The sequence below is a fragment of the Macrobrachium rosenbergii genome, chromosome 28 (genome assembly GCF_040412425.1).
Source record: "Macrobrachium rosenbergii isolate ZJJX-2024 chromosome 28, ASM4041242v1, whole genome shotgun sequence".
In the NCBI taxonomy this organism is placed as follows: Eukaryota; Metazoa; Arthropoda; class Malacostraca; order Decapoda; family Palaemonidae; genus Macrobrachium; species Macrobrachium rosenbergii.
In genome coordinates, this window is record NC_089768.1 from 19,795,371 (window position 1) to 19,820,629 (window position 25,259).

At 35.0% G+C, this 25,259-nt stretch overlaps 1 long non-coding RNA gene across 1 annotated transcript in view; it reads left to right on the forward strand.

Moving 5' to 3' along the window:
• LOC136853904 (uncharacterized) overlaps positions 1–25,259 on the forward strand; it is a 608,104-nt gene that overhangs the window by 548,152 nt on the left and 34,693 nt on the right. Inside the window, exon 8 of the long non-coding RNA XR_010857570.1 lies at positions 16,436–16,509. This is a non-coding gene — a long non-coding RNA (uncharacterized lncRNA). The remainder of the gene's footprint in view (positions 1–16,435; positions 16,510–25,259) is intronic.

The window sequence follows — 25,259 nt, forward strand, 5'->3', positions numbered from 1 at the left end:
ATATATATATGTGTGTGTCTGTGTGTATGTGTATGTATGGGAGGGCGTGTGTATGTCTGTGTGTGTAATTTTAGAATCTGCTGGGGAATTTTTTTACAAATGTGTAAGTAGTTATAATAACCCAAGCCTTCTTTACTTAAGAGGGCATTGTGGTTACTACAATTACGAAGTGTGAAGAAATCGAGAAGTTAAGAAGTTTAAATATATGTGTATATATATATATATATATATATATATATATATATATATATATATATATATATACATATATACATATATATATATATTACATACAAAACACATATATATTCCCACACACAAATACATATATATATATATATATATATATATATATATATATATATATAAATCAAAAAGTCCTTCAAAAGAGGCATCGTGTATATGCTAAAATGGGAATAAAAGCACGTTAAAAGAAGAAGAAGAAGATATATATATATATATATATATATATATATATATATATATATATATATATATATTCATATATATATATATATATATATATATATTCACATATATATTCCCACATATTACATACACACATTACATATACATACATACATTATATAAATATATATATATATATATATATATATATATATATATATGTGTGTGTGTGTGTGTGTGTGTGTATAGATTATATAGCTTGTCCGTATGAGTATTCATTTGCACAAGTAAGAACGTCGTAACGTTTATGTGATTAGGGGAAAAGTAGTCACTATATAAAATGTATATGTGTGTATATATATATATATATATATATATATATATATATATATATATATATATATATATATATATATATATATATATATATATATATATATATATATATATATATATGTATATATATATGTATTATATAATTATTCACTATATTTTTATATATGAGCCACTAATTTTTGAATATCGTGTAATATCCAGTTCACTATACCTTGGGAATAACTAACATCCAAAGGGAATTATAATTGGTAACATAAATTATCTTTGATAGAATCCAAACCGATGCCTGGTTCAAAAACAACGGTACACAGTGACTTAGACCACCCAGCCTTCAAGAGATATATATTATATACATATATATATATATATATATATATATATATATATATATATATATATATATATGTATATATATAATTTAAATATATAAATGTGTGTGTATGTGTGTGTAACTGTGCCAGTCTGTATGTATGTGTATGAAACTAGGAAAATATTTAGATAGAAGGAGACCCATCACCAAATCTCTTAGGTAATATAAAGGTAAACTATTAACAATATAGATTTATTCTAAACTAGAATATGACTTCAAGTGAATACTGGCCTCCCGAAATTGTCCTTATACAATCTAAAGGACTCAGAGGAACGAATACCTAGTTGCCCCTCGTCTCAAGTAATGAATTTTACAGTGGCGCCTCATCTTCATATGCCAAAGGAATAGACAACATCTAACACAGATGCAATCATTCTAGACGTGTCTGTAGAGACGTTGCTTCTCAGAATACTGTGCATGTGCGATGGTATATACGTTGAAACATTCATGCTATCAATATATGTCTTTGATGAAGTTTTGTGTGTATATATATGTGTGTGTATGTATGTATCTATATACATTTATATATAAGTATATACACATATATATATACACATATATATATATATATATATATATATATATATATATATATATATATATATATAAATATATATATATATATATATATATATATATATATATATATATATATATATATATATATATATATATATATATATATATATATATATATATATATATATATATTACCAAAAAGATAAAAGGTTAAAAACAGATTCAACTGCTTCAAGTCTAACAAGATAAATCTTAATTTTTCGTATACTGGTTAAAAGCATCCAGTCAACTGTAATTTCCTTTTACTTTTAATCTGGGTTTTATTCACTCGTATTTTGACATTTGTTGCTTTATTCATTTCACGAATACAGTCATCTTATTCGCCTCCAAGGTGCACGTCCTTATTAACATCAACATTTAAACCAGTAAGAAACATCTTTATTCATTGCTATTCCGCCATTGACTTAGCTTTCAATCTCTATATACCAGAATTCCTTTTGAAATAATTCAGCGCCATCTTTCAGTCGTCAAAATGATCACCATTTCGTCATGGTTATCATCAAAACTGTAATGAACATTTTTCATCTATGATTATCACTGCCATCAATGGTGAAATCAGTTGTCTTTATCATCAACGTCAGCTCTTACTTCATCTTCGGCATCACAATCTGCGTTCCGTTAAAATGTCGTATTATTTTAGAAAATCTTGTCATTTTAGTCTATATTCTATATGACAATGATTTTTTTTAAGAATATGAACTGATCATGTTTCTCTGTATTTTTGGAAAACCACTTAGTTATATGTCAAGGGTATGTTATTATCCAGTCCACAGTCTCAAACTCAAATATTCCTTTAATTGAAAAAATATTCAGTGTTAATTTGGAAGTGTGCATACTCTTGAACAAAACACAATCTCCGTTTATTCATTCAATGTAGGCAAACATCTACCTCTTGAAAAAGGAGGAAGCAAGGTCCCGCAACGCTTTGAGTTTCGTTGGGAGAAGCAAAAGCTTTCTGCTCTTAAAAGGGAACAGCCCTTGATAAAAGAAACCCATTTTCCCTCACCGTGGGGCAACGTATTTTACCCCGACCTTAAGGGAAAAAGTTAGTAGGAAAATAAGCAGAAAAAACAAGAAAATACTCAGTGTAGTTATCCAGATTAGGCGAGACATTTTGCCAGAGCAAAGATTGCTATCTGCCCCCCCCCCCCCCCGCTTATAATTTTGCCGATTGCTGACTGAAGACTGAGAATTGAGGCTTCGCCCATTAGATATGCGATCTGGGTGGCATCAAGACTTTCAGGCTTCAATAAGGACTTCTACAGTCCTGGTCTGAAGACATTCATGTTGTGCCATTTAGTTTTCTGTAAAAGAAAACTATTGTGCCGGCTTTTCTGTCCGTCCGCACTTTATTCTGTCCGCACTTTTTTCTGTCGGCACTTTATCTGTCCGCCCTCAGATCCTAAAATCCGCCAAGGCTAGATGACTGTAAATTGGGGTGTTGATCACCCACCCTCCAATCATCAAACATACCAAATTGCAGCCCTCTACCCTCTGTAGTTTTGATTTTATTTAAGGTTAAAGTTAGCCATAATCGTGATTCTGGCAACGATATAGGATAAGCCACCATCTGGCCGTGGTTAACGCTTCATGAGCCGCGGCTCATACAGTATTATACCGAGACACACCGAAAGATAGATATATTTTCAGTGGGCTGGATTATAAGATGTAGCGGCTGTACAGAAAACTCGATTGCGCCGAAGAAACTTCGGCGCATTTTTACTTGTTTTCAGTTAGAAAGGAAAAACTTCCCGTTGCATACGGGAATATTTACCGGCGAATTGCTTCCATGAAGTGTGCAAGAACGTGTCTGTGTATTCGGTATAAGGCTTTTCAAGTAAAGATTTAATGGTTGAAGTTGAGAAGTCACTTACGTAATTATAAGGACCTCAACTGTTTCATGCTCCTCCTAAGGATATTGCAAACCGAAAAGGATAACAGTTTAAATTTGGTTTTAGAGGTTTTAGCAAAACTATGCTATTATTAGTATTTACTGTTGACGTTGTTGCCCATGATTCGAGATGAAGATTCATTAGATAAGAATATTGATAACCTCCAAAGATGCTTAATTAGCAACTAGTAAAGTGCTGTAAATACCGCTTTTCGTAAACAACTGGCAAGTGAGTTATTAGGGAAGGCTAAGTGAAAAGTGAGATTTTATCAATTTAGTCGTTTTCATACTTCCAAGAGAGAGAGAGAGAGAGAGAGAGAGAGAGAGAGAGAGAGAGAGAGAGAGAGAGAGTTTCATCAAGTCAAAGTACTTGTAAGCTGAAAGCATTCTAATAAACTGAAGTATCTTGAGACATTAATGAGTTCGCAGCTGACTTCCCTGAAAATGAAATTGAAAGTTTTAATCACATCGCAGCATGCAAGATGACTGGGGCTGGCTTTGATTATAAAAGGAATAGGGAGACATCCTCTGAGAACATTTTCTCTTCGAGCAAAAGTCTTTCCTCTTAATGATTTGAATGAATCTAGGTTTGACGTTCTTTGGTTTTCTGAAAAGAAAACTATTGTGCCGGCTTTGTCTGTTCGTCCGCACTTTTTCTCTCCGCCCTCAGATCTTAAAAACTACAGAGACTAGAGGGCTGCAATTTGGTATGTTCATCACCCACCCTCCAATCATCAAACATACCAAATTGCAGCCCTCTAGCCTCAGTAGTTTTGATTTTATTTAAGGTTAGATTTAGCCATAATCGTGATTCTGGCAACGATATAGGATAGGCCGCCACCGGGCCGTGGTTAAAGTTTCATAGGCCGCGGTTTATACAGCATTATACCGAGACCACCGAAAGATAGATCTAGTTTCGGGGGCCTTGATTATACGTTGTAGCGGCTGTACAGAAAACTCGATTTCGTCGAAGAAACTTCGGCGCATTCTTTGCTTGTTTTATTTTGTGTTTAACATTCAGAGCAAATGTATGAAAAGCCTTTTCGGGATATCTTTCGGCTCTGGCTTTTGGAGTCATTAAACTGCAAGTAATCTTTGCAAATGTATAATCCAAATACGAGCTACTCCCTCTTTCACGGTCTGTTAAGAGACAAAGACTGAAAAGGTGATCATTCACGGTAACGGCCTTTAATATCTTTACTTCCTTAGCGGCGAGTTTTGTCATTTACATATCTTGGAACAACCCAAATTTATCGAGGTTCAATTCCGTTTAAGATTCAGGAAGGCATTAAGAAATCAAAATAGTTAATTATGTACTGTATGTTTCGTAACAAAATTATAGTCTGTGTTGCAATTGTAACCTTGTAGATTTCCAGCAATAAAACCAAATAAGATAACTTCAGTGTGAAAGCAGACACTTTCATCCTTGTTGACAAAGACTTATCGAGCATTCTTGGTACCAGATCGTAATAACGTATAAGAGCTGCTCCAATAAAAGAAAGTATGTACCCGACTCATATTTAGTATGATACAAAGGCTGAGTTGAATAGGATACTTTTGAAAGCGACTGTTCTTTCCTGGATACTCCGCGACAAAGGGAAACCAAGATAAAGACGATGAACAGAAGGTTGTTGGAGAAAGACAACTCGACCAAATAAGAAACTGGACAAGAGAGACGGACGTCTGACGTTACATTACATTTATAGTCTTTCTGTATCCTTCGGTTTTTATGAGACAGAAGAGATGTATCATTCGTCATAATATGACATTTTAAGAATACACATACACACGCGTACACACGCACACTCACAATTATTTATATATATATATATATATATATATATATATATATATATATATATATATATATATATATATATATATATATATATATATATATATAAATATATATATATATATATATATATAAATATATAATATATATATATATATATATATATATATATATATATATATATATAATTCTAGCACTTTTCTTTCCCTAAATAAGACGTATTTTCATTCCACAACAGTTAGAATTCTAGGCAGCCGAACACGCCTCAACTCATGAAGGAAAAACGCGCACTTGAAACATATGTTGGAAAAGGAACCAATTTACTCCCCACGCCCCCAAAAAAAATAAATAAATAAATTCCTCCTGAGTTAACGAAAACCGTCTGTGAAGGAAAACATGTAATAAAGAGATATTATCCGCGAAAATGACCGATTTAGCTTTCAATCCCAGTGAGGCGTTATATACAAGTTTTATCATTTTTTTCCCCTTTACGTTCCCTCAACTAAGGACTCAAAGGCGAGAGTTTCCCCCTATTAGATATCCGGGCTCAGGGACATTAAGACTTCCAGCCTTCAGTAAAGACTTCAAAAGTCTAAACCTCAATTCAGTTTTTTGTGCTTCTTTTCAACAAGAGAGGAAAAACCTCACGGCTGGTTCAATATTATTTCGTTGTCGAACAACTACCATGAAACTGGTTAGGAGGGTATATGTTGGAATGGGTTTCGTGTATAGATTATTGATTCAGATTAGGTTCAAAGAGAGAGAGAGAGAGAAATTTTGTGAATTCACCTGAGGACATTCCGATGAATTGGAAAGTCTTGCGATACAGTTACGAGTTCTCATAGGACTTCACTGAAAGCGAAATTGAAAGTTTTAATCACGTCTCGGCGCCTGAGGTGAAAGAGGTAGGTACTTCGAAGCGATAATGGTGACGCACATAAATAAAATGTCTAGCCCAAACTTCTCTCTCCTGCTTCAAAGCCTCCCTCCGCTTATATCGAGGAAATTCCGAGTGAAATGCTTATAAAGCTTTTTGGAAACCTCTTTTGACTTTTGGCTTTTCGACGCATTCAGAGCTGGAGGAAGCTGTTGCAAGCAGCCCGAATAAGAGTGTTCTCTCCTTTTGGGGCAAGTGCAACATGACTCCTCTCATTAGGATTAACTTGCCGTTTCTAGCCAAGGTCCTTTCTTTTAAATTCAGTTTTTTCTGCTCTCTCGCAGTTTACTAGTGTAATAACTCTTTCGTATTAAATGAGTTAAATGATAAATAAACCGATAATAAATATACCAGATTTATCACATTTCTTTACACAATCCTTTGAGGAATTCAAGCCTTCTTAAGCCGTGTCCTGGTGTGTTGCCGTTCATATCCGCTCCACAGACTTTGGGACTTTTGACTCCCGTCAAAACAAAAAAGAACTTGTTGCTAAAATGACATCGCCCCGCAATTAACGGATTGAAAAGTATTTGCTGAGACTCTCTCAACGTAAGCAAAAATTTATATCACTTACCGTCGGTATTTTGTCTTTCATCAGTCGTTACTGTGTGTTCCTATATTGACAAGTGGATGAGTTTACTTCTTCATTCCATTTCTAAGAAAGTTGTTCCCTCTTGCCTCCTTGCTTATTGATCTAATGCTCCTGCATGCGACAGACTTTTGGCTTAAGAAATAGTGATCGATATTGACTTTCCAAAATCATCCCCTCGAGTTGAATAGATGTTTATTCACCCCGCCTAGTTTTATCGTTACTGCAGACATATTAACAGTAACCCAAAGAGGTGTTTTAATACACGAAAATACTTGGCACTTGCCGTTTTCCCTCCTGCATTTCCTCTTTGTGGCCTCCGTTGACAGGTTGATACTTTTCATGCACTCATTGTAGTAGAAAGTGAGCTGAAGTTCCTCCTTGCTTTCATTCGACTTTTGATTAAAGCTTGAATGGTGAAATTCCTCGAAATTTGAGTAGGAGCTGATTTTCCTTTGATGTACTCTCAGTTTTTTCTTGTTTCATCCTCCCCATGACCTTAACAGGAAACTTCCTTGGGGGCTTAGCGTTTCAGATTCAACTAAAAATAAAGCAGGTAGGATTCGGGGTTCAGTTGCAATTAGTTTTCTTTTATCCAGAAAAGATCGAGTTGCCAAAATCCTGAGATTACTGTATTGCTGTTTCCTTTTGTACGGTTAACGAAAAAACTTCCCTTTTAATAGGCTCTTGTCCTCGAAGAATCATGTTTTCACGAATACCTAGAATAAGACTCGAACTTTCCGTAGAATATACAACTGAATATATTTCATAAAATTTTAATAGTTTCAGTATAATTGTCAATTGCAGTAAAGTGCCATCTTTTGATATTCAGTTTTCTGCTAGAACACGCTCCACGACGAGTCGTGTATTCTCAACAGAAAAATAGTTGTCTTTAACGTCATACCTTGAAAGCACTTATCACTTCTTAGCTGTCTGAATTTTAGGACGAAAACAATGAAAATTACAGTAAGCATTTCAAGAACTGCTCCTTGCTGCAAGAAACTGTTAGCATACGACCAGCTTTACATAATAACAGAAACCGTATATATTTATACTTCTTGGTAATGTGATAATGTGCGGGTGCGGTCTGCAAGACTGAATGGAAAACACCAAAGTGATTTTTATAAATGGTGACCTTCTTGCGTTTGATTATGAAAGCGGGAAATCTGTAAAAAAATCTGTAAAAATATATATATATTTTTCTTGGGATTATATATATATATATATATATATGTGTGTATAGATGTGTATATATATATATAGTTTTATATATATATATATATATATAAACACATATATAGTCTTATATATATATATAAATGTATTTATATATATTATGCCAAATACTTAATTACAAACCATGTCTTTACATGTATTCAAATGTATTTATAAAAGCCAAAATTTCCGCTTGGGATGCGCAGGGTCCTACAAGCCTCTGATCCGAAATGAATGACAAATGAAGCAACCCCAACTTCCACTGGAAAGATTCCAACTCAAGCACTGTGGGTCGAGCTCAGGTTGTGCTAAAGCACTTAGCCACGAATAAAGATATTTGATAACGTCAGACATATGTGTATGTGATCTGAAATAGACATATATATATATCTATATATCTATATATATATATATATATATATATATATATATATATATATCATATATGTATATATATATATGTATATATACACATACATACATACATACGTATCGTTTATCCTTTACTAGGTGACTCCAAGACGCCCGCAAACGTTTTCGATTCTGAGATTTTAAAAATCATAGAGAAACTGTAAACTTGTATATCATGTGTCTAGTTCTTTAAACCGCTACCATATTCAAGGACATGCCATTTCTTTCACGATATAAAAGAAGATTAAAAAAATATGCGATTTTAAAATGTTAAAAGCTTAATCAAAATTTCTCTCTCTCTCTCTCTCTCTCTCTCTCTCTCTCTCTCTCTCTCTCTCTCTCTCTCTCTCTCTCTCTTTCTATATATATATATATATATATATATATATATATATATATATATATATATATATATATATAATATATATATATATATATATATATATATATATATATATATATATATATGTATATATATATATATATATGTATATACTTGCGTGTTCTGCTGTGAAATCTGTAGGCATAAGAATATTAGGGAAGATATGAGTAATAGGCATTTTTGTTTTAATTGCTACTGCTACACTTCCTTATTCATTCGGGATTATTCTCTCTCTCTCTCTCTCTCTCTCTCTCTCTCTCTCTCTCTCTCTCTCTCTCTCTCTCTCTCTCTCTCTCTCTCTCAAAGCCTTCCGCCCGAGTGTCATATCAGCCCATTATCCTTGATGGATTCTCCACCCTTCCTTATTATCCGGGTCTTTCTCACGCATCCCTAAGTCCCTCAAGTGATATATGGCACCACCTTTCGTAATGGCTGCCATGTACTTTTAGCACTTCCGTTAAGTTATGGCGACGGTCTGCATCTCTCCCATCTCCCGGTTGAAATAATCATCTCTGCTGCGAGGAATGATGGGGACATCCTAATCATTTACCAGTTATCAAAAATTAGGAAGGAGGGGGACATACATTACGCCTTCTCTCTGGAGTTTCTGTCTTCGTCGTAGCTTTTCCCTTTTCACTTTTCTTTTTTGGAGGGAAGAGGAGATAGTTAGTTCCAAGCCCTTGGGAATTTGTCATTTCTGCTCCTCCAGATGAGCTGCGTTCCAACACGCTTCTTTGATATTCTCTTATATTCAATACCAGATTAACTGTAGCAGCGTAGATCGCAGTGTTTTCATTATTCGTAATGATGGTACATTTCTCCAGTAAGATCTTAGATCAATTAACTGAAATTAGAACCTATACGAATTTCTCTAATCTAGTTTCTTCAGGTTTTGATTTATTCTTCGTTAGCTATGCCATTAGGCGTGTGCGTGACTCACGTTAGCTTTTTATCCCGTCTTGGGCGTGTTTGACTAGTGCATATTTTGTCAAAGTAGTTTAAAAACGTTAATAGAAAACACAAAGATTTATATATATATATATATATATATATATATATATATATATATATATATATATATATATATATATATATATATATATATATATATATATATATATATATATATAGTCTCAAAAACAGAAGGGAAACGGAACCATTGTTGCCACAGTTTATTATGCATTCTGGGTCGAGACTCGCCCTATATATATATATATATATATATACAGTATATATATTATGTTTGTGTGCATGCTTGCTTTGTGGTAGGGGCTTGATTTGTGATGCTGCCTGGTTTCTAAAGAGCATTAATCATACTTGAACTTGATAAATGAAAATGATGAAGAAAAGAATTTATCATGTTATGTGTGGAAGATTTTAGCATACAGAAGGAAAGGATGATGAATGGAATAGTATGAAAAGTATGTGGAGGTACAGCTAACCCTTGCCTTGCAGAAGCAAAAGTGAAAATAAAAGTTACTTTTACTCGTAGATGAAGGGTTCAGAACTTGACTAAACATATATCGAATTAAGTTAGTGTAATAAGGAAAGAGTGCATAAAGCTAGGAAGTGGGGAAGGCATGCAAGCAAGTGGAAAGGTCTTTAGAGTGAAGTCCAAAATCCCGCGATGAGGCCACCTGTAAAGCACATGTGGTATCCGTGAACAGAAAGGAGAAGAATCGAAGAGCATGTTGGGAAAACGGAATATGAGGTTTGGTGAATTACTATCCATTGCAGGGACCACGAGTCATCGTTTTTCTCAAATATCTTTCAAACTAATTATTTGATCGAAGTGATACTTTGACACAGTGTACAAGACACTTCCCGCTAATTTTTGGCAATATATTGCATTGTCAAATGGTGTTAGTTAAGGCGTTTACTCTTGACTGTTAAAGGCAATGTCGCATGAGTCAGCGGGACCAATCTACGCAATCGAACGTCCGCTATCCCCCCCATAGACAGGAAAAGGGGGGGGCGGAGATGGGGAGGCCAGAGAAGTGGGTTGAGGGAGGGATGAGGAGGGGAAGGGAGAGGGAGGGACGGGATGGGGATAATGGACGTTCGAATGCATAATTTGGCGATTCTTGGCAACACCATGTAATCCAAGAGTAAACGCCTTAATTAAAACCAGTTGACAATGCACTGTATTACCAAAAATTAGCGGTAGGTGTCTTGTACACTGTGTCAAAGTATCATTTCGATCAAATAATTGGTTTGAAATATATTTGAGAAAAATGATGACTCGCGGTCCCTGGAGTGGATAGTAGTAAAATATATTACTTAAATGTCAGATATAGAACAGATTTGCACGAGGCTCAAGTAGAAAAACAGCAGTAAAGAAAAAGCAGTTGAGCCGTGAGCTGCGGCAACTTAAAAATTATGCGAAGCAAATTGCCTCTGTTTCCATCATTGGAATGACCGAGTTTGACGAAAATTACTCGTCTACAGTTACTCTGAGGGCACTGTCATTACAACACTGCAGTCCAGAAATTCTCTAAAGAAAATGGCATTATGGTGTCTCATGTAACTGGTCTGTGCCATGTGACTTAAAATTTCTCCCTAGAAAAATCCCCAGATGAAAAGGCTCCAAATAACTGGGGAGACAAATAAGGTTTTTTGAAATTTGGTTAAAATTAATAGAAGTGAAATTGATGGGGTTGGGGGAGTGGAACAGATAACCGAACGATTGACAGGGGAGGATAAAAGTGGGTTTAGACAAGGCAAAGAATGTTTGCATCAAGTGTTGCATATAGAAAGAATTAACTAGAAGTTTGAAAGGAAGTAGAGTAAAATAAGTTATATATTTTGTGTATAAGGACCTAAAACTAATGATACACATGGTAAAGATGCAATGGTATTGAATGACACTGGGTATCATACAAAGTATGTTTTTTCCGTGGCTGATATTATTTTAAGACTTAGTTTTGAAGTGAAGTGAGACAAAGGACAAAAAATATATAAATAAAAAACAATGAACGTTTCGAATATTTATTAGATTTATAAGAAACTTAGAATGAAAGCAGGGGCTATTTGACAGTTCGAACTCAGAATTAATGCTCAACAACAGAGAAGCTTCTTGTGTAAAAAAATGAAAGACTGATTTACGTATTTGGGTGGGTGTCACCACACTGGAAATGCATAACCCATAAGTTACGATGACGTTAACAGAAACAAAACGCTGTTTAAGCCTTGGAATCGTCAAATTCGACATTTAAACTTCTTTGCCCTCAAAAAACAAGATATTTATGGAGCGAAGGAGTTTTATTCTCCTAAACTTCCTTATATAAACTCGAAGACGGCCTTTCAAAATCCTGCAGGCTCTTCTTTATGAAGTGCCAAAATGGAGATTTTTCCCCGGGAATCCCGAGAGTTAATATAACAGCAAACTTTAAATCAAGGCAGGGCCATTGTCCTGCCAAGCCATCGGCGAAAATGAGGAGGAAAAAGGACCCTTTCTCCAGTATTTTTATGGCCTGAATTTGCTTTGCCAGAGGCTCTTATCCCAGGGGCCGATCACTTTTCCTTCTCAGGCTACACGTGAGCACGTAGACGCACTTTTACGGTATGAAATATCTTGTTTAATCTACGATACTGAGTTGTGAACCGTTGAAGAGAGATAGATGGATAGGTAGGCAAGCGGATAGATAGATAAATAGATAGACAGGCGGATAGATAGATAAATAGATAGAAATAGACAGGCGGATAGATAGATAGATAGCTAGACAGGCGGATAGATAAATAGATATATAAATAGACAGGCGGATAGATAGATAGATATTTATATATAAATAGACAGGCGGATAGATATGTAGACAGACAGACAGATAGATAGATAGAAAGGCTGGTAGATAGACAGGGATAGATAGATAGATAGCCATATAAATAAACAGGCGGATAGATACCTAGATAGACAGACAGATAGATAGACATAGATAGATAGATAGAGAGGCTGATAGGTAGACGGATAGACAGGGGAATAGATAGATAGGTAGCCAGATAAAAAGACAGGCGGTTAGACAGATAGATAGCCAGATAGACAGACAGGCAGATGGGCAGGATACTCTATGAGAAGAAGAGGGAGGATCCCGGATGCCGAAGGAATTTATATTGAATGTCTGACGTCATACGAGCTGGCGCTGTGAATGCGTCTCCCCGTTGTGACAAGATAATAATTATGTAAATTACTGCCTTATGGGAGCTTTAAAAGTCCATTATCTGGCATTGGGGAATATGAGCTGAGAGGAACCCGGTTCCCCCATCCCCCCCTCTTCCTTATGCGCGATTACCAACCCTCCCACCGCGTCCTTCTTCTTATGAATTTTGACGAGAGAGAAAACATATAGAATTCTGTTCATTTCGAGGAGAAATTTCCAGTGACATGTCTGTACATACATATGTAAATATATGTATATATATATATATATATATATATATATATATATATATATATATGTATATATATGTGTGTGTGTGTGTTTAACTGTGGGTAGTATATATATATATATATATATATATATATATATATATATATATATATATATATATATATATATATATATATATATGCATAAACGTTTGTCCACGATTAATTACGTTGATTAATTAATTAATTAGATAAGCCTTGACTTGCACTCACCGTAGACATACGTAAATACCAATTAATACATGAAATGTACACAATTACATATAATAATAATGGTAGGTCACCAATTGAAAACTTGATCAGTACAAAAATTTTACTTTATTGTCACAACATAACCAATTTAATCAAAGAATACTGATTTAGCTCTCAATAAAGAAAGTTACTGGTAGAATTAACAGCACCTCAAATACTGATTCTGGTTACAAGAAATACAATACTGCTACAATCCATAACACAATGGAATCTGGTTCCCCTCTAAGGGGTCCTTTGCAGTTACTAATTTCATGGAATGTTGCACATTGAATAGCCTGCCGCAATAAGGCAGAAATTCTTCCAATCAAGATGGATAGCAAGAATGGGAGATTGAAACAGATGACACGTCTCTCGAAATAGTTTTCCCAGATAAGAATTCGTACATAAAAGGTTCTCTCACTTGCAATAATCGATCACAATGGAGGTCTGATGTACTCTGTGTCAATGAGCAAGGGATTATTTCACGAATAAGCTTGATTCGTATGGGGAATACACATACTAGTCGTTCACAAGGGATTTTATTTTGGGAGATGAAATCTTGAAAGGAAATGAGAGACCCAGTGAGAGAAACAGAAACTGGCACTTATTGTCAAATTTCGGACTTACTGGGCAATTCGGTATTGCAGTGTGCAATAATACAATTGAACTTGATCCAATATGCCTTCTGTTAACAACTTGGGCGCGACTTGGTGCCGAGGTCTCTTGTGACCTCTTAGCACCTGTGGCTGTGCCAGAACAAAGGGGCTACGACGCATAGATCGGATGTAGGAGGCAAGGGTGGTGCTTGGAACGAGAGCTGAGTGGGAACTGATCTCTCTCCGGCGGTCGGCCGGTTGTTATTCACATATGGGCCTTCAAGCTCCAGAAGGAGCGCCTACATTCATGAAACAGACAATTAAGACCAGCAGAAAGAACACAGGAATATAGTTCTTGGGACAAGGATATCTAAAGTGACGTTTAGCGTGTCTTTTACCCCCGGGACTCACTAATTCCCTTACCTGCATTGACCCTTCATCTCAAAAACAGCATTCATTACCAATAGACTCTTTCCTGCCATTGGATGTGGGTCACCCCACTTAATGGATTGCAATCTGACCACTATTTTAAGAGGCCAGAGAGACGAGAGCAGCATATATTTTACAACAATATATATATATATATATATATATATATATATATATATATATATATATATATATATATATATATATATATATATATTGTATGAGTGTATATACTGTGTATATATATATTATATATATACATATATATATATATATATAGTATATATATATATATATATATATATATATATATATATATATATATATATAATTATATTTATACATACATATATTTATGTATATATATATGTATGTATTATGTATATATAATATACTGTATATGTATATATATATACATATATATATGTATGTATGTATGTATACACTCATTATTTCCAACGTTCGTTTTTTACCTTAACCAGATATTTTTATATTTTCTTTGTAAAATCTCTCTCTCTCTCTCTCTCTCTCTCTCTCTCTCTCTCTCTCTCTCTCTCTCTCTCTCTCTCTCTCTCTCTCTCTCATCCTGCCTTTTGTTACGTTCCTTAAACACTCTGAACCCGTGGCGCCTTTTACTTATTCACTGTTCGAGTACCCTAGAGGGGAAGAGAAAGAATTACTCTAGAGTTTTTCATCTGTTGATTCTACCTAATGAAAGGTAAATAGAGCTGCTGGCCGACTTCAGGCTGAGTAAAGTGTGAAGATTTATGCCCGGAAGCTCTTAAGCCAATGTCACTCACGTACAGAAAAAAAAAAAAAAAAAAAAAAGAAAGATGCCCATAGAGAAATGAATGACATGGAGAAAAATTCTTGCACGCGAGGGAGGTAGCTTAAGTTTCAGTTATTTTATTTATGGTAGAATAGAGAAAGGAAAAAAGTACAACTAATAACGCTAATTGCTGAGGCGTTTTTTCAAAAGAAAGTAAAATATAAGTATCATACCTGAAGACACGTAGCCGTATTTTATGTTGCCGAGATGTTTTTCAAATGAAAGTAAAATATAAATATTATACCTTGACACGTAACCATATTTTTAGTTGCCGAGATGTTTTTCAGACGAAAATAGAATGCAAATATTATGGGTTAAGACATGTAATCATGATTTTAGTTGCTGAGATGTTTTTCAAACGAAAGTAAAACGCAGATATTATGTGTTAAGACTTGTAACCATATTTTTAGTTACTAAGATGTTTTTCAAACGAAAGTAAAATACAAATATAACGGTTTAAGACACGTAACAATACCATGTCCTCTATCAACGAAAATAATGATTATAGTCTTAGATTCATGGACGTATGATCTATTTCAGTAAGTCGAGGGACGTCAAAAAACAAAATTAAACTAACAAAAAAAAACAAATAAAAACATCAACATCTTCAGCTTTAGGTATACCATCATCAACAAGGACACAATGTTGATGGCGCGAAGGAGGGTGCATGAAACTTCCATTACAGGGCTTGATCCTAATTGATGACAGTAGGAGTTTTTAGGCCCATACCTTTTGTATGTACCCAAATATATGTAAAGAGGAATTCTGATGAGAGGAACTAGATTAAGAACAGTTGACAACGATTTTTACTGAATGGTGGCTAGGAATTAAATTTTGGATGCGTTATACATACACACATGCATGCATACATACATACATATATATATATGTGTGTGTGTGTGTGTGTGTGTTTATATGTATATACATATGTCTGTGTTATTCATTTCAAATTTCTTTTGTCTCCAAATCTTATCCAGATTATTCATATTCTCTGTTTGTCTATCACTTTTACAGCACCTGTCTACCTACCAGTCTGTTGACTGTGTCAATAGCTACACGCGTGCTCCAGGACACAAGACATTCTCACGGTAAGTTCCAAAGCTCATTCCATTTGCCAATTTCCAAAAGTCATCACCATTAGTTGAGATCCATACATCATATTCACTTAGACCTATATTCTGCTGCATGCGCAAGCAGTTACCTCACTGTTTCAGGAGCGCCATGCCCTTGAGAGCACTACTGATCGTAATTCCATGCCAAGTAGAACCTTAAGGGCAACACTGCCAGTTTTGACCTGGGTCCAACATAACACTATACCAACTCTAAGACTCCTCCCACAAAAGGTCTCGCTCCTCCAATTAGACTGATAGCTGGATCATCTATTATTATTTATCTAAACCATTCTTGAGCTTCGTTCACATTGCAAATCTGCAACAGCATCACCAAGAGAAATATATCGTTGAAATATAACCAGAAGTTAGTGTAAGTCAGTTCAGTACTAGTCACATAGTGCTTAATTTCCTGTAAATATGGGTTTGGATGAAAATTTCTCCTAATACCAGGAGGAAAGTTTCACCGTAACGATGTCTCAAATACCCGATTCAACAACCTGTATATATGCTCCTATGTCTCTTCATAGCATATGATAATGAATATAGCAGTCCACAGGAATGAAAGAAAAGAAAATTCCGAGTACTCTAGCGTTCCTTTAAAGTATTTTCCGGGTATATATACATATATATATTATATACGCACACTAGCTAACCAACCTGGCGCTGCCCGAGAAAACTCTGAATAACAACCGATAAACTCACTCTCTCTCTCAAGTTCTAATTTAAACTCGTTCATTAATACTGTATAAGAATATATGTCTTTTTTTTATTAGAAATATTTAAACTATACTCTTTTAAGCCTTACTGCACCTTTCCTGTTATTAAGTGAATTGATGCAGTAGCTAATCTTCCACCTCATCAGCCAGCGGAATTTATTGGAAACGAAAAGTATTGAATTTTCTCATCGCGTAAATAAAAACGAGACATTTCAATGTACCTATTTTTTGTGATTTTTTGAAAAATAGAAACCAACAGGTGTCACTTACCTATAACCTTCAACTCGTTAGAACATTTTGCCTTTGTTTCACTTCCCTTTGTCATATCACACCTAACACAAATAGTAATGAATTATATATGAAAAGAAAGGCAGTTTATTTTACTTATGTGCTGAACAAAAAAAAAAACATTTAGGTATCTCTATTTAGCGATTTTTGGTGAATTAAAAAAAAAAAGGTGCAAAACATTTTCCAATAGGACTAACTTCAACTCGTGATATGTATGCCGTGTATTAGTTTTAGGGACGTTTTTAAAATAGCATAATAATTTACAACTCATTAACTTTACAATGACACCAGATTTATGTTCGTAGCATTTAGTATAAGGTTACACGGAACCGTAGCAAAAAATTACCACTATGCATGTTCGTACGGCAACTATATCAACCCGTACAAAGCAAGGTTTGGTGAGCACCTAACCGTCAGTTCGTACCTACGGTAATGACGTAATAAAGTATCATAAACAAAAACATTCCCTTCGCGGAGAAACGTAAGGCGAACGGTTATTTATTGTTTTAATAAATACACGCTGATAAAAGATAGAAATGAATATATATCATTCTAATAAATAACCAAAAACAAACATTTTGTTTTCCTTAATGACGGGAATGCAGCAATAAGTGCGAATTGACTGGTAGTTACTCTTCCAGTCTTGCTGTTCATGGGTTGATGTATTTGTCAGGTGTCCATTTCAAATAAAAGTGTGTGAATCACCGAATTGAAGTTGATGCTTCGTTTTTTCATGCATATTCTGTGTTCGTGATTGTATGAAAAACGATACCTAGTGCTTCGATCAAATTTGCAATGTGCTGAGGTAAACTCAAGAAGGCCTGTACAGTATATAGGGTTAACTGGTAACGTTTCATCCGCTGTCTCTTGCTCCTCACCACTTTGGTTGCCGATAATTAATTCAAACCTCATTTAAACCGATATAGGTTTTCAATGTTGATTTTATCGAGGTAAAACAATTATATTAATAATTTTCATAGATTAAGTTGGGTCAAATGATGGCCACGTGCATTTTGAATTACATTGCTTTATGACTGAATGAAAGTAATTCTAATGCAGTCAGACACATCTGTTTAAGTTTTTTGGACATACTGGGTTTGCAGTGGGAGGAGTTTAATGACGTCACCAAGAGAAAAGGTGGTGGTCTTCCGTCCAGGCTACTGGTGTCGGTGACTCCCATAACGTTACTGAAGAAAAGGGGAACAGCACCAGTGAAAACGAAAATTTCATTCAGTTTATCTATGTTTGATGTCTATCACGGGGGTAGAGCTTTGATTCTGAAGTATAAACACTCCTGGAGTCACATAGGGGCCGTGTGTCAAATTTTGTCTGCTTCTGTCAAGAGGTTCGGATTTCTAGTGTCCAAACAAATATATAAACATTCACTTTTATTATATATATGTGTGTGTATGTATATATTATATATATATATATATATATATATATATATATATATATATATATATATATTACGTTCTGAGTCCGGTTGGAAGAGTTAAATTGAATTTTGAATGTAATTAATGTTATGACTTACCTTGAAACTACATCTATTAAAAAAAAATAGGAAGGTCGCCTTTCAAACCAGTCAGTTAGATTAAATTAATTTATTTACAGGTTTGCAACTAGAAATTAATATGGACAGGCTGGCAGTTCAGCAATCAAGGCACATATAATGTGCCATAAAAAAGTGTAACTACAGTTAGCAAATAAATAAATTTGAGAAGGCTAAAGCCCTGCAAAGAGTTTGGCACGAATCTTATAAAATACTTAAGACTGGCTGATAAAATTATTTTACATTAGCACAACATTAACACTTGAGGGGCCTAACACGTGGCCATTGTAGAATGTCGATTGCAGAAGTGTTGCGTGTGGCAAGATGGAATTGAGTCTTCTAAGGCAATTCCTTCACAACAGCAGGGGCAGAATACGAAGAGCCAGAAAACAGGATTCTGGAAAAGAATTCCAGGTCAGCATTCATTTACATAAAGACTATCTCTCCCATGAAATTAATTATTCACGATGGGGGAATAATTAATTAGATTTAATTAGCACATGGTAACACTGTGGTGGGAATGCTCTAATTAATATCACAGAACAAACTTAATTTAGGCTTGGACCAAGTCATGAGGGAAAATGTGCATGTGCTTGGATGTGGGAAACAAAGGGACTTTGTTTGGGAGAGTGAAAAGTTGGAAATACTGAAAACTGAGAGAAATTCAGGAATAGGAAAAGAACATTGGCGCTTCTTGGGACTTCGGGACGTACCATATGGCATCTGTGCATGGAGCTCGCTTGCAGAACATGGATTCAAGCCGCTGTCTTAGATGTTCCGACACGAGGCCAGTGGGAGGAGGACGGAAGCACCAGACCTAGTGCAGTTAAAAGTGAAGTGACCTTGCACTTTGGTGTTGGGGATAGGAGTGAGAGTGAGCCAGGTCACGGCATCATTCCCTTGATTCTGGCAGTGAGCCCAGGATAGCTCTACATCTGAAAGAAGCAAATAACAGCAAGCACACAGTTCATAGGGAAATAGGTCTTACAGTTAGACTAACTAAGGGTCAGCCTAGCAGCCCATTTGCTATCATGACCTGTCATTGTGCCCTAATGGCTTTCTGTGCCCCAATATCGTACATTAATGGGGTGGGACGCCTACATTCTGTCCCCCCTAGTGGGGGTCTCCCCCAGCCTCCATAAAATTTGACTTCCTAGCTAACGGGCTGGAGAGCCGATGTCTAAATATGTAAGAACATATATATGATATATATTTGTGTGTGTATATATATATGTGTGTGTGTGTTTGTGTGTGTGCCTGCCTATCTGATAATTTTCACACCTAGTATAGTGACCAGTATAAAATAAGTTTTTGTTTCCGGTATCATACAAGAGTGAATACGCGTTCGTCCGTCAACTGGGAGATATATCCTCCCATCACAGGATTCACATCCCTCTGCTACGCTCTTTTTTGACTTAACAAACACTGCACTTTCTAGGTAATTAGTTTCAAGGTACTACCAAACAATGCCTGTGCGGTCGCTGGCATCATAGCTAATGTGACGTGATGCATGCATTTAAAGAAAGAGGCTCATCCACCATTCAAGGGGTATTTTCTCCCCTCAGAGGCTTCTGATATGCGCTGCTCTATCTTCGGACGCAGTTCATTAGTATTAGAAAGTGGAGAACGATGGCTGGAAACATATAGAATTTAGGCCAAAGGCCAAGCGCTAGGTCCTTTGAGGTCATTCAGTGTTAAAAGAGAAACAGACAGTAAGAAGGTCTGAAAGGTGTAATAGGAGGAAAACGTTACAGTTGCACTATGAAACAGTTGTTGGAGAGGGTTGAAAGTCAGATGGAAGAAAGAGAATATGAACGGAGATACAGTAAAAGGAGTGATAGGGGTTGCAGCTAGGGGTCGAAAGGACGCTGAAAAGAACCTTAAGTAGTGCCTACAGTGTACCACGTGAGGTGCACTGACGGCACTACGATAGCTGGGAGGAAAGAGACAATATTAACTTTTATGTGCAAGACAGACGTAGTTTATAAGTCATATGGAGCAAATGAGCCCTTGATCTCAAGGAAGCTTGAGAAAAGTGCCCGGAGGAGGCAAATGGTGCAGTATTTGTTAGTGGTTCGACACTGTGATGATGAGCCTTTTGTTTTGTATATTAAGTGGCTAACACTTTTAAGTGTTCAGCTTTGATTCATCAAATAAATGATGATGGATGTTGTACTGATGAAACAACTTAACGAATATGTGTCTATATATATATATATATATATATATATATATATATATATATATATATATATATATATATATATATATATATATATATATTGTGTGTGTGTATTATGTATATACTGTATATATTACGCTACAAATGTCGGTAATAATGCCGAAGGCGAATTATGATAGATAAGTGGTTTGACAGCTAGAAGATTCGATCCCCGACAGCAACAACCTCCTATTTCAGTGACGCGTACTCTACCATTCGTCTTTCAAGAGAGGTATAAGTTGTTACCGACTTTACCGTGCTTATCCTCGTCGAATACAGGTATTTGTACTGAGCGTCGACATCAACCCACCCAAACATTGATACGTTTGGAACACGTAGCTACTTAATGAATTTGTATCACATCACTGTGACATTATTTCACATTCCCCAACATTAAGCTACGACATTTGTAGCTTAATGTTCGTGTGTGTTTTATATATATATATATATATATATATATATATATATATATATATATATATATATATATATATATATATATATATATATATATATATATATATATATATATATATATATATACACACAAGATGAAGCGAAGGGACGGCCTTCTTGTACTACATGACACAGTTGATTGGCCGACTTTTCGCGACTTACTCTCCGGTACGTTTTCAAGGCTGAAACAATTTTAAACACGAAAATAGTTTTAACTTTCAACAGTTTTACGAGCATGATGCCTGTCCCTTCGCTCCTCCTTGTGTGCTAAATAGCAACGGCTCCAACTCTTTTTTATGTGTGATATATATATATATATATATATATATATATATATATATATATATATATATATATATATATATATATATATATATATATATATATATATATATATATATACATGAAGGATAATTTTAACAAAATGCATAAAACTACATTCTTTTCTCCTCTCTTCATTTCTCTCTTGATTCATATCATGGCAAAAATACAATGTGTACGAAAAACTAACAAGCAGCGAAACTCCGAAAAGATTCGGAGCTGTGAAGGCAGTGGTAATGAAAACAACTCGAAATACCTGCAAAGAGTAAGACCAGTTTTGAACCGCACGATAATTATCTGGGCTTTATGATAGCTGTAACGTCCAAGAGTGTCATAAAAACCCTGTGATTACTACCTTAGGGTACAAACTCCATCCCTAAATTGGAAATAATTGTAGAGAGCTTAATAGGATAGCCGAGAGGGTAGATAGAACCTTTGCTTAGCAGTTCAGGTTATTGCCTTTTGTGCTCTCTTGTTTATCTGATGCATTTTTAACCTTGATTTTCTGCATCCGATTAAAAAAAAAAAAGAATAATATCTTTACTCGGAAAGCATTAAATGAAAAGCGACTTAATCTTTCCACGAGTAAAAGAAAAAGCAAAAGCTGACAAAATGAAAATCGCTTTACTTTCGAAACACAGTTGCAAGATCAAAGAAAACTACGTAACGTCTCGTTCCAGCTGGTTTTAATCGCCCCTCTGTCCCCGCTCCGTAGAGTCCATTTCCCCGTGGCTTAGAGCTGGAGGAATAGGCTACTCTTTTTTTTCGTGCAATTTCCCCGCTCCATTAAGATTCCAGTTTAATTTCAGATAGAATGGCCGTTAACTTTAAAAGGGTAAAAATTATATAAATATATTTCGCCTTGCGGAAGTGGTTTTTCGCATAGACGTTAAACCCGAACGTCGGGCGAGAGTGATGCGATTATACCTTATACTTTCTTTTAGCTAGCTCTCATATTCTCTCCTCTTTTCCCGGACGGACGGCGATCATACCTTTGGCGCTAGAGTGATCCCCTACCGAAGTCATTTTCACGGAACATTCGAAAATGTAATCCCAGCTGTAAAACCCGTAAATAGCGGCGCTTTAATTAGTCGCTAGTTGTAGAGTTGTGTATCAGTGCGAGAAGGCTAAGTACGCTCCATTATACCTAAATGAAATTAATTAGATTGAACTCGGGAGCAATAAGCCCTATTCTCTCTCTCTCTCTCTCTCTCTCTCTCTCTCTCTCTCTCTCTCTCTTCCTTGATTGTGATCCTGAATCACTGTCCTCGCTCGTGGAGTTAATTTATTCTCTCGGAGTTAACCCTTGCTGCCATCACTCTCGCGTTTTGTTCCACTGCCCTCTAAAGCTACCGAAGGTATTAAGGCGATCCTTTGTCGAATGAGATACGATTGGAGTAGCAAGGCTACAGATAATGGAAATAAACACCGGAATGCGCTCGGTTTGGCCAAACGAGTGCCCGGCAGATATTAAGCCATTATTTTACAAAAGGCATATTGATGATACCTTTTAAGTCTAGACACATGACCCGAGCCCTCTATTTCTTGAACACTGAAATGACAAACAAAGCAGTATATATTTTTATATATTTGTATATATATATATATATATATATATATATATATATATATATATATATATATATATATATATATATTTATATTTATATATATATATATATATATATATATATATATATATATTTACGTATATATATATATATATATATATATATATATATATATATGTGTGTGTGTGTGTGTGTGTGTGTGTGTGTGTGTGCCTAGTGAGCAGCGCCCTTGCCTTTCAATTGAAAGACCTGGGTTCGATCCTGATGTAAGTCAGAAATTTATTTCTGTTCCACACGTGATGGTGTGTTGATTATTTATATATATATATATATATATATATATATATATATATATATATATATATATATATATATATATATATATATATATATATATATATATATATATGTATGTATTTAAATGTTTAAGTATATATACAGCCACTCTTGTTTCTCCCGTCAGATTCATTATTCGACTAGTCAACTAAAACATATTCTTACATATTCTTTTCCTCAACATTCTCCTTTCTTTTATGTATACCCACATCCAATTTTATGCTGAACCTCGTATTCGTAAAAGTCAAGCCTTTCCAGCACACTTGCAAAATGACCTCATTTTCATTCTCAGTAGGAACTCCAAGGTTACGAATGGCTTCATCTCTCACCTTTTCATCTGTTCTCTTCCACTTACACTTTTCTACACACTTTCACAGACACTTATTATTTCTACGTCCTCCTCTCACACCTTTTTTTTTTTTTTTAGGAGATTTGTACCTGTTTGGCAACCTCAGAATAAGAGCTTTTGTTTTTCTTTTTTTTTTTTATTCTTTCTTTAAGTTTCCACTTATCCCGACGCAGCAGATGATACCACCTCCCCCCTCCCCCTCCCCCCTCCCTCCTCCCCCATTACCTTACTATTCTCGATACTACTTTCCACATTCCTCATCATTGCGTCATTCATATCTGGTTTGATTAAAGTTCTTCATCATCCAAATATCTAATATAGATATATATATATATATATATATATATATATATATATATATATATATATATATATATATAGATACACACACATATATATACATATATGTATGTATGTATATATATATATATATATATATATATATATATATATATATATATATATATATATATATATATATACAAAAACATACGTAGCGAGGATTTCAGTAACGGGGATATTAAATTACCGCACCGCCGCTCAATACCGGGAGATTTCATTCCACTCTGCGTTAAATGTGTCGGCATACGATGAATTTTTCACGGGAAATTCTCAAATTTATGTGAGGCAGTGCAAATAAACGCGCGGTTTGGTACAGTTACTGGCAGTTAAATCAATGAAAGGAATTTTATGACCATTGTGTAGATTTAAGTGAGTACAATCGAAGAGATAGCATGCTCATCAGTGTACAGCGTTAACCATTTATTTTTGGGTAAAAAGTTGGTGCTGTTTGCATCTTCCACTGTAATAATCCTCGATTTTTCTTTTGTGGAAGAGTAAAACCTGATATATACGACTTAGGTGAATAGCATGCTAGATAATGGATGATCAAAAATACTACAAATATGAGAAGAAT